The following is a 15,292-nucleotide window of genomic DNA, read 5'->3' as shown; positions in this document are numbered from 1 at the left end:
GTTAAAGTTTGGTAAAGTTATAAGCAACTGAAAACAGGGTCCTATGACAGGAAGTATCAGGCCACCTTAGTATTAGGTGATGCTACCAGCCGCACCTACTCTCAACAGATCAGCTTTGAACAGCAATTTTTGACATTCAAAATCTGGCTGAAAGGTTAGACGTCAGCTTGGTCAGAGTGAAAACTCTTTTCCTTCTAAAATCATAAATTTGGGGTTCCATTTTATGTGCCTCACATGCAGGGCTGGCTCTAACTTTTTTGCTGCCCCAGGCAAAAAAGAAGAGCGCCGCCCTGCCGTAACACCCCACCCCAGCGCCGCGCCGCCAACCCCCCCTCAGCACCGCGCCGCCGAACCCCCGCCCGCTGCCCAGCCGAAACAAACAAACAAAAACAAAACCGTCGAGCGCCCCCCCCCCAACCCCAACATTGGCCACCCCTTCTGAGGTGCCGCCCCAAGCATGTGCTTGGTCGGCTGGTGCCTAGAGCCGGCCCTGCTCACATGTTGACCCCGTCCTCTGCCACCAGGAGACACCCTATGTAGAATCAGGCCTTGATCTCTTCTGTTACTAACATCACAGGCAAGAGAGGAAGGAAGGCCCAGAGATTAGGGTGCTAGACTGGGAGTTAGGAGACCTGGGTTTATTTCTTTGCTCTGCCACAGATTTATGTGTGACCTTGAGCAGGTCACTTAGTCTCTCTGTGAGTCAGTTCTCCAAACTGTTCCATGGGAATAATAGCACTGCCCTGCCTCACAGGGGTATTTACCCAGTTTAAAGCCCTGTTTTTGTTAGATTTGTCCCTTGTTTGGAACCGATATAAAACCAGACATGATTTTGTTCAATATTTCATCATAATGCACTGCTCTGGCGGCGTGATCTCACATGCACCGTCATGCCAGTCGGGATGGAGCTGTGTGCTCTGCAAAATGGCATCCTCCATGCAGCAGACTTCATACACACCCTGCACGTGCATGCGAGGCTATGCCAGCCGGGGTGGAGCAGCACACTCTGCAACATGGCATCCACTCTGCAGTGTGACCTCGCACCGAGGGGATGCCCTGTATTCTGGGGATGTCTCAGTGATCATCCTAGGGGTGTTCTGAGAATAAATACTTTACAGATTGTTGAAGCACTTAGATACTAGGGGAATGAGGCTATATAAGTACCTTATCTAGAAAGCTAGATACATAGTTTTCCGGTGACAGTAACCCTAAGGAAATCCTACATGCTAACAGGATGTGGGTGGATTATGCTGTGATATTCTGGTGGACAGGTTCACCAAGTGACAAAGAATAAGAGCCTGTGGTCAAAGGTCTGCTGTCTCCCAGATAAAAGCACACATGGTGGAGGAAGGTTTAAAACTTACTGATCTCTATTCCTTTTTGGAAGGGGAAAGCTAGGGGCAGTCTCAGGATGTTTTCACAAGAAGCTTTTCTCATTACTTATTCATGTTGTCCTAATATTGTTACCATATTACCTTGAAAAAATCATGAAAAGAACGTTATTAAGATTGCAAAGTCAACTCAAAAGTTAGGAAATGCCAGATTTACAGTTGCCTGTGCAACTTGCCTTTGGCCCCCTTGCGTGTATGCAGTAGGGTTGCCACCTCTGAGGTACTAAAAACCCCAGGACATCCAGGATGCTTTTGAACCCATAAAACTGGCCCGCTAGCAGCATGTACTGAGCCCACTTACAGATTTCCTGGGGCAGCTACCTCAAAAAATGGACAATCCTGGGAAATCCTGGACATGTGGCAACGCTAACATGTAAAATGATGCCAACTTTATTGACAGAATCACATACTGTTTTTTCCACAGGACTCCTGCTTTATGAAGTGCTCAGGAAAAATGGCGCTTCTGAAATGGGTAGTTATTCAATATTCCTTTTTACCCTCCTCATTCAATGTGGGCACCCACAAATTATTTACTGCAGTGCTCACAATCTAAACCCTGCATTGAATACACTGAATTCTCTCCTGGGCTTTCTGTGCTGCACCCACTGTAGTATCTTAGTGCTTTACAACCACTAATAAATTTTCACAACACCTGTGTGAGGTGAGGTGGTGTAAGTTGTCCACATTTTATAGGCTAGAAATGAGGCACAGAGAGACAAAGGAAAAGAAGTGTCCACTAATTTTGGGTGGCCAACTTGAGACCCTGAGGCCTGATTTTTCAGAGTCCTTCACATTATTTAGCACTTTATATGTTCAGAGCTTAGCCCCCATTGGCTTCAGCCGCAGCAGTGAGTGCTCAGCACTTCTGTGACTCAGACCCCAGGTTAAGCACATCTTCCCCCCATTCCTTGTCTCCTGCATTCTAGTCAGATGTTTCTTCCTTCTCTTCTTCACTACCTGGTGCTACCAGGTTTGGGCGGAGGGGGTGCATTGGAAGTACACACAGGAGACGGAGTCTCTCTGCTTTCAGTTCTGGTGCCTGGTGCCCTGGCAGCGTGGAGGAGCAAGTGCAGGGAAAGTCCTGCTCAGCCTGGCAGTCCCTGGATGGAGCAGGCTCAGTCACTTTGTGGGAGGTGCATGCGTGCCCGGTTGGCAGGCAGGAGCTGTGAGGGGATGTGGAGCATGTCCAGTGCGGACGCATTGGTCAGAGAACTTAGCTGCCAAACTTTCACAAGCCTCTACTGAGCATGTGCAAACAGAGGTTTTTCAGAGACTTCTAATTCAGCCAAATTTGGGCAGATTTTCAAAGGGACAGTAAATGATGCATTTTTAACATTGCCAAATTTCAAGTTCCTGCTTCAAAGCATGAAGGTGCTAGAGACACTCAACAAAATGGTTGTGAGATTTTGTTAACATTGGCAAAACAAGGCATTGTCCCCTCATCTTGTCCTTGGAAATGGCTGTTCTGGCTGAAATTTCCCCCAAAGAAATTCAGCCTGAGGCAGACACCTGGCATGGAAAATTTCAGCCCAAAGAGTTAAGTTTGGCAAAGTTCTAAACAACTGGGAAGTATAATGGGAAGAGTCAGACAGCCTTAACTGCAGATGGCACTCCCAGCTCTGCCTACAATAGAAATCATGAGCCAGATTTATCCTTGCATGGGTGCAATCACTGTGTGGCGGAAGAAATCTTCACCTTTCACTTGACTGATCTTGAGCTTCTTTCAAAGACCCTAGTTAGTGCTCTCTCCTGCGCTCCCTCTAGATACCCAACCAATCGGGAAGAAAAGGAAGTCACAATTAGGAGACCAAATGGAACAAAGGGACAAGAAATAAGATAAGGTTGCTGGTTCAAATCCAAAGGTGGCTGGCAGAGAAGGGAAGTTACTACCAAAAGACAAGTGTGAAAATATGAGATGGCCATCAGTTCCTAGTGGATATGTGTCCACATCATTTACATTTGACAATGACTGGCCCGCTCAGAAGAGAGACAAAAATCTGAATAAAATCATAAGAATGGCCATACTGGGTCAGATCAAAGGTCCATCTAGCCCAGTATCCTGTCTTCCAACAGTGGCCAATGCCAGGTGCCCCAGAGGGAATGAACAGATAACCATCAAGTGATCCATCCCCTGTTGCCCATCCCCAGCTTCTGGCAAATAGAGGCTAGGGACATCATCCTATTGGTTATTAGCCATTGATGGACCTATCTTCCATGAACTTTATCTAGTTCTTTTTTGAATCCTGTTATAATCTTGGCCTCCACAACATCCTCTGGCAAGGTTGACTGTGCATTGTGTGAAGAAATACTTCCTTTTGTTTGTTTTAAACCTGCTGCCTATGAAACTTCCTTTTGTTTGAATGAGTCATGAAGTGTGCACTCCCCCTTTAACCTTGGAAATGATTCCTCCCAGGCACTCGTACTGGTGGGTGAGGTGTGTGTGTGTGTGTGTCAATGCTGCACTGTAGCTGCTGTTTGTGCTGTACCTGTTCTTTGAACAAATAGAGGATTTCACTTTTTTGCTGTCAAACCAGCACCTCTTATGTGCAATAAATTCATTTAAACTGTGAATTAAGTCATGGTTCCTAACTTTGTTAGCTTTTTTCACTGCCATTGCATGTGGACCAGATGTTTTCAGAGAACTGTCCATGATAGGAAATAGGGAAAGAACAAGTTAAAAATTACTTGGACAAATTAGATGTCTTCAAGTCACTGGGGCCTGATGAAATCCATCCTAGGAGCTGACTGGGGATACATCTAAGCCATTAGCAATTATCTTTGAAAAGTCATGGAAGACAGGAGAGATTCCAGAAGACTGGGAAAGGGCAAATAAAGTGCCAATCTATAAAAAAGGAAATAAGGACAACCCAGGGAATTACAGACCAGTCAGACTAATTTCTGTACCCGGAAAGATAATTGAGCAAATAATTAAGCAATCAGTTTGCAAACATCTAGAAGATAATAAGGTGATAAGTAACAGTCATCATGGATTTGTCAAAAACAAATCATGTCAAACCAACCAGATAGCTTTCTCTGACAGGGTAACGAGCCTTGTGGATGGGGGAAGTGGTCGAAGTGGTATATCTTGACTTTAGTAAAGCTTTTGACACTGTCTCGCATGTCCTTCTTATAAACAAACTAGGGAAATACAACCTAGATGGAGCTACTATATGGTGGGTGCAAAACTGATTGGAAAAACATTCCCAGAGACTAGTTATCAGTGGTTCACAGTCATGCTGGAAGGGCATAATGAGTGGGGTCCTGCAGGGATCAGTTCTGGGTCTGGTTCTGTTCAATATCTTCATCAATGATTTAGATAATGGCATACAGAGTACACTTATAAAATTTGCAGACAATACCAAGATGGGAGGGGTTGCAAGAGCTTTGGAGGATGGGATTAAAATTCAAAACGATTTGGACAAACTGGAGAAATGGTCTGAAGTAAATAGGATGAAATTCATTAAGGACAAATGCACAAAGTACTCCACTTAGAAACTTGCATACATACAAAATGGGAAATGACTGCCTAAGAAGGAGTACTGCGGAAAGGGATCTGGAGGTCATAGTGGACCACAAGCTAAATATAAATCAACAGTTGTAACGCTGTAGCAAAAAAAGTGATCATCATTCTGGGATGTATTAGCAGGAGTGTTGTAAGCAAGACACGAGAAGTAATTTTTCTGCTCTACTCCACGCTGATTAGACCTCAACTGGATTATTGTGTCCAGTTCTGGGCGCCACATTTCAGGAAGGATGTGGACAAATTGGAGAGAGTCCAGAGAAGAGCAACAAAAATGATTAAGGATCTAGAAAACATGACCTAGGAGGGAAGATTGAAAAAAATGGGTTTGTTTAGTCTGGAATAGAGAAGACTGAGAGGGGACATTATAACAGTTTTCAAGTATGTAAAAGGTTGTTACAAGGAGGAGGGAGAAGAATTGTTCTTCTTAACCTCTGAGGATAGGACAATAAGCAATGGGCTTAAATTGCAGCAAGGGAGGTTTAGGTTGGATATTAGAAAAAACGTCCTGTCAGGGTGGTTAAGCACTGGAATAAATTGCCTAGGGAGGTTGTGGAGTCTCCATCAGGAATGGTCTAGATAATACTTAGTCCTGCCACGAGTGCAGGGGACTGGACTAGATGCACTTACCAACATTGAATTTCGTCTGCCATTTTGTTATTCTCACCCAGTTTTGTGAAATCCCTTTGTAATTCTTCACAGTCAGCTTTGGACTTAACTATCTTGAGTATTTTCTAACCTCTGCAAATTCCACCCCACTGTTTATCCCCTTTTCCAGATAATCTATGAATATGTTAAACTGCACAGATCCTAGTACAGATCCATGGGGAATCCTGCTATGTATCCTACCTCCCTCCATTGTGAAAACTGACCATTTATTCCTACTCTTTGTTTCCTTTCTTTGTTACTGATCCAGGATAGAACCTTCCCTCTTTTCCCGTGATTTGTTACTTTGCTTAAGAGTCTTTGGCATGGAACCTAGTTACTGTCATGTCTTATAGAGCAAAAGCTCACCCAATATCCTTCCAGTATATTACACCTTTTCTCTGCACGAGCCATGAGAGCTAGAAACTTACTTTTTTTAGATTAAATCTGAGATCTCACACAATCATGATTCCAGGAGTTGGGGCTTTAAGAAAAACTACAAATAGCACGAGACTCAGAGTTGGCAACACTGAGACCACTGCAGGGAGCATAGGATAGGAGTCAGGGAAAGGAAAAAGACAAGATGGTACAAATTCTGTTCTTTATGTGAGTTTGGGCTGTTTGCTTGCACCAGTCAGAATTTATGATCAAAATATTGATGATCAGAGTAGTAACATTTAATGTTTTATATCAGGGATAGGCAACCTATGGCACGTGTGCCAAAGGCAGCACGCGACCTGATTTTCAGTGGCACTCACACTGCCCGGGTCCTGGCCACCAGTCCGGGGGGCTCTGCATTTTAATTTAATTTTAAATGAAGCTTCTTAAACATTTTAAAAACCTTATTTACTTTACATACAACAATAGTTCAGTTATATATTATAGACTTATAGAAAGAGACCTTCTAAAAAGTTAAAATGTATTACTGGCAGGCAAAATCTTAAATTAGAGTGAATAAATGAAGACTCGGCACACCACTTCTGAAAGGTTGCTGACCGCTGTTTTATATCTTTAAAGTGCTATGTAGATAGGATCAAATTGAGGGAAGGAAGTCCCTTATCCCCATGTCGCAGGGTGACTGTCCCCTTTAAGGAAAGTTGTTCCCCAGCTGGACCAGATTAAGAGGGTGGGGGTGGTCCTTGGTGCTAATAAAAGTGAGAATGGGAAATCTCTCAAGAGAAAACTTTCCGATAGCCAGGAGTGGAACATGCCTAGAGAAGAGAGGGTTGGGCAGGAATCCAGGGCTTGGGGAAGAGAACTGTGAGAAGGCTTGAGTGACAGACTGGGGATGAAACTCCAAGTGACTGGGTGCAAATGTGGTGGGAAGATGTGGCAGTAAGAAGGCTCTGCATCCTCTCCTATGGAGCAGATTCAGGATGGAGAAAGAGAACAAGCTGCTGGAGCCTGGAAGTAGCTTTCACAGTGGGCCCTAGGGAAGGGAGCAAGAACGTGAGGGAAAGAAATCCCAGGGGTCACTGACCTGCTAAGCAGGGCCGGCTCCAGGCATCAGCCGAGCAAGCTGGTGCTTGGGGCGGCAGTTTGTAGGAGGCGGCATTCCGCCCAATCCTAGGGCGGCACGGCCGCTTTTGTTGTTGTTGTTGTTCCGCTCCAGCCGCCCTGTAGGGGGCAGCAGCATGGAGGACGGGAGCGCCCTGCAGCAAGCCCAGCAGGGCAGCCCGCGTCCTTCCCTCCCAGCTGACCGGAGCGGTGCGGAGCCCTCCCGGCAGGGGGCATGGCAGGAGGGGCCGCGTGGCAGCGCCCCGCTGAAGCCCTGGCCGCCCCCTTCTCTCTCTCCCCCCGCTCCCTCTCCCCTCCCCACACTAGCCGGGGCACATCTGCAGGGCAGGGAGTCCCCCTGCACCCTGGCTCCGGCCGCGCTGCAGGGTTTTTTTTTTTTTTTGCTTTGCTATTCTGGCTGCCGCGTTGGTTTTTTTTTGTTTTTTTTTTTTGGCTTGGGGCGGCCAGAAAGCCAGAGCTGGCCCTGCTGCTCAGAGGTCGGGGGTAAAAGGGAATCTGGAAGGAAGAAGGAGTTCTCAAACCAGTGGGACTGAGAGTGAGCGGTGGGAGTGCTTGTTTGGCACCACTCTGGTGAGAGTCTGAGGAAAAAGTAAACCCTGATGGGGGGAGAATTTGGAGGGGGTCACTATTGAGGTATTGATGGTGGTGAAGAACATTGTTACAGTCAGTGAAGCCTTAGAAGGGGTGGGAAAAAAGAGGGGGCCTACCTGGAGGGCCGGGTACTCCTACAACCTGAGAACGATGCTGCTGCAAGAGGGTGTCTGAGAAGTGAGGGATTGTTACGTCCTGCTTTACAAATGGGGACACTGAAACGCAGAGGATTGAGATTGGCCCAAGGCTACAAAAGGAGTTGGTGAGAGAGCTGGCATTCTTGCTTCCCAGTCCTTTGTTCCACCCACAAGCCCTTGCTTACAGCTGCTGTCTGAGATAACTATGTTGAAATTTTTGCCTAGTATGAGATGCTGCTAAAGTCCTGGAAATACCCTGAGCAGCTGAGCTGCATTTTGCTGAGGCAAGAGGATGATGTTCAGCAGAACATTCGAACATCTCATCTATTTCTGGATTGCTTTTCTGAACCCAGGGTCCCTTGACTATGGTTTGATGTTTGTCAGTTAAGCCCTGCAAAGAGCAACTGAATCAATGTCCAGAAACACTATAAATACCGACCATGGTTTTGAACAAAATCTTCATCCCCATCTCCATTGTGTGCATCAGCAGCAGCAACTGCAGTTTCTCTTCTCAAAAAGTCGCTTTACAGACAAACCATCTCAGTAAGGCGGCTGCTCTCCCCCGCCCTTCCTCACTGCATGAAACTTCAGCTTAAATTGTCTGTGGTTAGGAGCTTGCTTTTAACAGACTTTTCACAGACAGAATTTGTACATCTGTATTAGGAGATGGGCCCTGAGCTGCAAAGGTCAGATCCCAGGATGAACCTTCCCAAAGTGGCAGCAGCTTTGGTTGACCGTCTAAATTGGTTGAGTGACTCCACAAAAAATGACACAGGCAGCTAACAAGGAATAATGTTGATAACAAAACAGCCAAGTAAGGCAGAAAGGGCAACAGAAAACTCTTCTCCTCCACTGTGTGTGGTTCAATGCAGACCTACTACCCTGGGAGTGCAAGCCCAAACTTCCCGTAGGCGTGTTCCCCAGACAGCCACTCTAGTAATTAAGTAGGGTTACCATACGTTCGGTTTTTCCCGGACATGTCCGGCTTTTCGGCACTCAACCCCCCGTCCCGGGGGAATTGCCAAAAAGCCGAACATGTCCGGCTATGCTCCTCCCCTGACTCTTCAGCTCTGTTTAAGAGCCGGGCTGCCCGAGCGCTACCAGCTTCGGGCAGCCCCCATGCCTCCGGACCCTGCACCGCCGGAGCCCGGGAGGGGAAGTGCCCGGCTGGGGGCGCAGGGTCCGGAGGCAAGGGGGCTGCCCGAAGCCCAAGCGCTACCGGCTTCACGGTTTGCTGGGCAGCCTCCAGACCCTGCGCCCCCGGCTGGGCGCTTCCCCTCCCGGGCTCCAGCTGCACTGGGGAAGCGCCGGCCGGGGGCGCAGGGTCTGGAGGCTGCCCGGCAAACCGTGAAGCCGGTAGCGCTCGGGCAGCCCTTTCCGCGTGGCTGGGAGTGGGAGGGGGGCAGGGGCGGAGTTGGGGCGGGGAAGGGGTGGAATTGGGGCAGGGCTGGGGTGGGAAATGGGCGGGGCCAGGACCCTGTGGAGGGTCCTCTTTTTTTATTTGTTAAGTATGGTAACCCTAAATTAAGATATTGGTCAAAGCTATTTTTTTCCTCTACATTCAATATAGTTAACAAAGCCTCTTCAGCTACAGAGCAGGCCTTCCAATATCATCTGTGCAAAGAACTCCAATGCAAACATATTAGCCTTGCCTCTAATGTTTGAAAAATTTCCTTTGCTGGGATCCTCAGCAGAGAGATTTTCTAAGATTCTGTTTTTCTATAAAATAAGTAATTTGTGGCCCTCAATTTGCAAGGACACCCCAGCTCCTTTACACCCCATTGTCTCATTATATTGCACTTACACCCCTCTCCTTTTACTGCTGTTATGTGAGAATTCTAACTATGAGCTTTCTCACTCTATGTCCTGATTATCTTATACAGAAAGGAGCCCCTAGTAATTGCTGGAATTCACAAGTGAACTGAAATTGTTATTTTTATCTACTTCCTGGGTGTTTCAGGGTTGTATGAGGCATCAGAATGGTTTCTAACTCATTTTTTTTCCATTACAGTGCCAATTCCAGATGAACAAGCATCACAGGCTAGACATGAGATCAGCCCAGCCCAGTTACTTATTTATGAATCACTGGGGGTCCAGGAAGCAGAGAGGATCTGTTCACAGAACCACACAGGGACTAGGACCTCAGAGAAGGATTAGATGAGGGTAAGTAGCATAAAATGAAGGTCATAGAGTCACAGAATTTAAGCCAAGAAGGGGTCACCAGACCATTTAGTCTGACCTCCTGCATGTCACGGGCCACCCACACCACCCAACCCCTGCACACTAAACCCAGCAACCAAAATTAAACCAAGGTATTATAGCCCACCGGAGACTAAAGTATTATGAACCACAGGCAGAGAATTGGAGGGACTGAGGTGCACCAGTGACCGAAGACCCCGCAGCAGCATGAAAATGATTAAGTGAGATCCACCCAGATAATCCTGGCAAGTGACCTGCACCCACACACGGCAGAGATTGGCCAAGGTGCCTGTCAATCTGACCCGGGGGAAAGTTCCTCCTGTCCCCGATATATGGCCATCAGTTAGACTCCGAGCAAGACCCAGCCAGGCAAGCCCCTGAGAGAATGCCCCGAGAGATTACCACTAGCAGCCCACCTCATCCAGTGTGCCATCTTCAGCTGTGGCCATTGCTGATGCCTCAGAGGAAGGAGCCACCCGCCCAGCAGAATATAATGTGTGAGGGGGAGAATCCCTTCTCAACCCCTGCAGATGACCAAACGAAAACCCTCAAGCAGGAGATTTTAGGAACACCAGATATGAAACTGAAGGGACCCTCAGGGCTGCTGAGCACTGCCCCTATCATCACAAGCAACCCCCTTCTACAATCACACTCAAACTGGTCCAGCTGTCTCAAAACTAATTGTTTTCCCCCATAATTCCTATAGGGAGGCTGTTCCAGAACCTCGCCCTGCTGATGGTTAGAAACCTCCTTCTAATGTCCAGCCTGAATTTGTTAGTGGCCACTTTACACCTATTTGTTCTTATGCCAACATTGTCCTTTGGCTTAAATAAATCTTCTCCCTTCCTGGAGTTTTACTCCCGCAATGTATTTTGAGAAAGCAATTATATCTCCTCTCAGCTTTCTTTTTGCAAGACTAAATAAGTCAATCTCCTCCAGCCTCCTCTTATCAGATAGGCCCTTCAATCCCCTGATCATCCTAGTAGCTCTTCTCTGCATCTGTTCCAGTTTAAGTTCATCTTTCTTCAGCACAGATGACCAAAACTGCACACAGTGTCCCAGAGCAGGTCTAACCACTGCCTTGTACAATCGCATTAATACGTCTCTGCCTCTACTGGAAATGCCTTGCCTAATACATTCTAGGATCATATTTGCCTTTTTTCGCAGCCATATCATATTGATGGCTCCTAGTAATCCTTGATCAGCCCACATGCCCAGATCTCCATCCTCCTCTGTCACTTCCAACTGGTGAGCCCCCAGCTGGTAGCAGAAATTCTTATTATTAGATCCTAAGTGCATGACTTTGCACTTCAAACTATTGAATTTCATCCCTTTTCTGTCACTCCAGTCTTCAAGGTAATCCAGATCTTCCTGTACAATGTTCCGATCCTCCTCTGTATTGGCGATGCCTCCCAACTTCATACTGTCAACAAATTTCATTAGCGCATTCCTACTTTCCATGCCAGTCATAAATAAAAGTATTAAATAAGATTGGTGCCAAGACCGATCCTTGAGGAACTCCACTAGTAACCTCCCTCCAGTCTAATAGTTCACCTTTAACTCAACCCGTTGTCCTCTCCCCATGAGCCAGTTCCTCATCCACCTCACAATTCTTGTACTAATCCCTATCTTCCCTAATTTAACTAATAATTTCTCATATGACGCCATGTCAAATGCTTTACTGAAGTCCAGCTATATCAGATCTACTGCATTTCCCTTATCTAAAAAATCAGTTATCTTCTTGAAGGAGGATATCAGGTTAGTCTGGCATAGTCCATGTGGCATTATTTCCCTTTTTCCATTTATCTCCATGAATTTAATTATTCTTTTATTCATAATGTAATAGATCTGTGCAATCACAGGTGTAGTGTAGGCAGTGTACAATGCAAGGCAAAGATGGGCGGGTCATGCAAGACAATAGGTGGACAACCCACATCAGTGACTGGATCCCCAGAGACCACAAGCGATCGCTAGGCAGACTGAAAACGTGCTGGGCTGATCCCATGACAAAACTCTTTGGCCAGAAATGGAAAGAACGTGCTGATAACAAAATAGAATGGTGTGGTGTTGACTTGCATTTGTGGAGAGACAGACAAGAACAAGCCGGACAAAGGTGACTTTTTTCCCCTTCTTAAATATAGGTCTGATGTTAGCTGTTCTCTAGTCACATGGTAGCACCCCTGAATAGATAGATTTATTAAAAATCCATGCCCCCAGACTGGCGATATCATGTGCCAGTCACTTTGAAAAAGGCAGGAGCACTCTGCGAAAGCAGGGAGTGGTACCAGTGGGAAGACAAGGAACTGATGCTGGAATACATAAGAAGGGAGACAGCAATGCACAGGGAAGACAGAATTTCATCCCCAGTTGTTTAACAGCTATTTGGAAGCAACAGAGAGATGGGGAAGATTCTATGCTGTGCCTTAGATATGTCTGCACTGAAGCTAGAAGATGTAAATTCCAGCTCTAGGAGCCAGACCTGCACTAGAGCAAGCGTGCTGAAAACAGAAGTGTGGCCACAGCAGTGCAAGCAGTGGGACGGGCTAGGCGCCCTGAGTATGATCCCATCTGAGTCACTAGGCGGCTAGCCACTGACACCATTGGGGCTACATTGCTATTTTTAGTGCATTAGCTTGCTCAGAGCTAGCGCGGGTAAGTCTCCTTGAGGTGGAATTTACACCTTCCAGCTGCAGTGCAGATGTACTCTTAGAGACACAACACAAACCTCACAGCCCAGGGGAAATGTGAAGGGGAAGAAGCAAGGAAAAGGTGGTTAAAAGTTACCTAGTGCCCTTTTGTTTCTGGATTGTTCCAGGGAGCTACCTCAAGTTAGCAGCCCAATCCGAACTGCCTGTGGGCGGCAGCCTAACCCAGTATTGCTGTAGTGCTCTGGCCCTGCTCCTGTAACCCCTGCCATTTGCATATCCCGTCTATTCCTGGCGGAAGCCTCATAGGACAACCTGCAGCTGTCTGATGCAGTGCCTGCACTGGTGGAATTCTCCCAGGACTGGTCCCATAGCAGCATACAAAGGCTGATGTGGCGGTGCTGTTATTGGGCTCAAAATCCCACCCATTGCCTGCAGCTTTATCACAATGTAGGGTTACCATATTTAACAAATAAAAAAAGAGGACCCTCCACGGGCCCTGGCCCTGCCCATTTCCCACCCCCAACTCCGCCCCTTCCCTGCCCTAACTCCGCCCCCCTCCTCCCTCCCACTCCCAGCCATGCGAAAAGGGCTGCCCAAGCGCTATCGGCTTCACGGTTTGCCGGGCAGCCCCCAGACCCTGCACCCCTGGCCAGTGCTTCCCCAGCGCAGCTGGAGCCCGGGAGGGGAAGCGCTCAGCCGGGGGCGCAGGGTCTGGAGGCTGCCCGGCAAACCGTGAAGCTGGTAGCGCTTGGGCTTCGGGCAGCCCCTATGCCTCCAGACCCTGCGCCCCCGGCCGGGCACTTCCCCTCCCGGGCTCCGGTGGCGCAGGGTCCGGAGGCATGGGGGCTGCCCGAAGCCCGTAGCGCTCGTCTCTTAAACAGAGCCGAAGAGTCAGGGAAGGAGCAGAGCCCCCGCGGGAGGGGAAGTGCCCGGAAGGTATTTTTCCTGGACATGTTTGGCTTTTTGGCAATTCCCCCTGGACGGGGGTTTGATTGCCGAAAAGCCGGACATGTCCGGGAAAAAACGGACGTATGGTAACCCTATCACAATGGGCACCTACACCAGCTTCTCCTGCCCTTCTCAGCCTTTCCCCAGTCATTCAATTACTGTGCCAGATAAATGGAAGGAGATGATGTACCTCAATTTCAGGCACGCATAAGGCAAACATTGCCCCTGTACACATTCGGGTTTGTATGGCTTTTGCACATATTTAAGTATTTAAAAAGTGCGGGTTGGAAACAAAAGGTCACGTGTACTTTGCACATCAGTTACACTGGTCTTTAATGCAAATCAAACAATGCCTTCCCTGTTGCATCATAAGTCATTTGGAAAACAGCCAGAAAATAACCTCACTACCATAAAAACAAATAATCTATCAACTAGGCTCAGCACAATTACAGAGAATTTTACAAGGGTGGTTTTAATGCAAATAACCAAAACAGACCAGCATTACAGTACATTAGCTAGCTGTTGCCCTACATCCACTTCCCCCACTCAGTTTCAAACTACATGCAACCACAGACTGCAAGCAGGGTTAACAGTCACTTCTCTGTTTAGTAGTACATAGGTCAGAGCCAGCGTGACTGCCTGGTCAGTGTAGCCTTGACTGACAGATCCCCATGCAAAATGTTTTCAGATCCTGATGCAAAATGCAGCAGACGTCTAATAAAAACATTAGACACAGAGATACCAGTGCAGCCAGTGGATATCTCCATTTTAATTTCCGTCTACCAAAAGCACACTCCACCCTCGTCCTGCACTTGCTCAGTAGGGTTTTGTTCTCTGTGGGTTTGTAAAGTCTGAGAAAGATTCCTTGAGCCATGGAAATATTGGGCATGCAGGGTCACCCAGGGGCACAGTGTGGACAGAAACACCATCAATATTGGAATTGGTAGGGGATACTGATAATGCAGTTCCCATTTTGCTCACTCTTGAAAGTGCGGCCTTTTATTTTTTATTTTCAAATTCTGGCATTGTGCACTTGATCTGGCCACCCTATGGACCTTTTCATGGATCTCCTGCATTGATCCACTAAGGCCTACATTACCACAGAGAACACTTTTCTGTTAATGTACACGTGGGCTTGTTGAGAAGAACACAGAACAGGTTCTATCAACAGCTTTGGCACAGTTCAGCAACCCAACTGTCTGTATCTTCAGTGATCTTTGGCACATGCACATGTATGCTCAGTATAATATATACCCCCATTTTCTTCTATTGTAGGGGCTCATAGCTGTACCTATTTTAAGGTTGCCCAACGCTTCCCATTACAAGACCCTGTTTTCGGTTGCTTATCGATTGCTAAACTATAACCACTTGGGCTGAAATTTCTCAAGCTGCCTCGGGCTGAATAATTTGGGAAAGTTTCACCCTAAATGCTACAGCCATTTCTGCAAATGACCTTTTCTTTGAGAAACACTAATGTGCCTGTGCTCTGAAGCAGGCACTTGCAATTTGGTAGGGGCTGGCCTTTGCATCAATCTTGGGGAAAAAATCATTTTGCACAGGCTCAGTAGAAAGCAACAGAGGGTCCTGTGGCACCTTTGAGACTAACAGAAGGAAGGTGCTACAGGACCCTCTGTTGCTTTTTACAGATTCAGACTAACACGGCTACCCCTCTGATCCTTGAGGCTCAGTAGAGAC

This window comes from Malaclemys terrapin, chromosome 1 (genome assembly GCF_027887155.1).
Source record: "Malaclemys terrapin pileata isolate rMalTer1 chromosome 1, rMalTer1.hap1, whole genome shotgun sequence".
In the NCBI taxonomy this organism is placed as follows: domain Eukaryota; kingdom Metazoa; phylum Chordata; order Testudines; family Emydidae; genus Malaclemys; species Malaclemys terrapin.
This window is presented reverse-complemented; position numbering follows the sequence as displayed.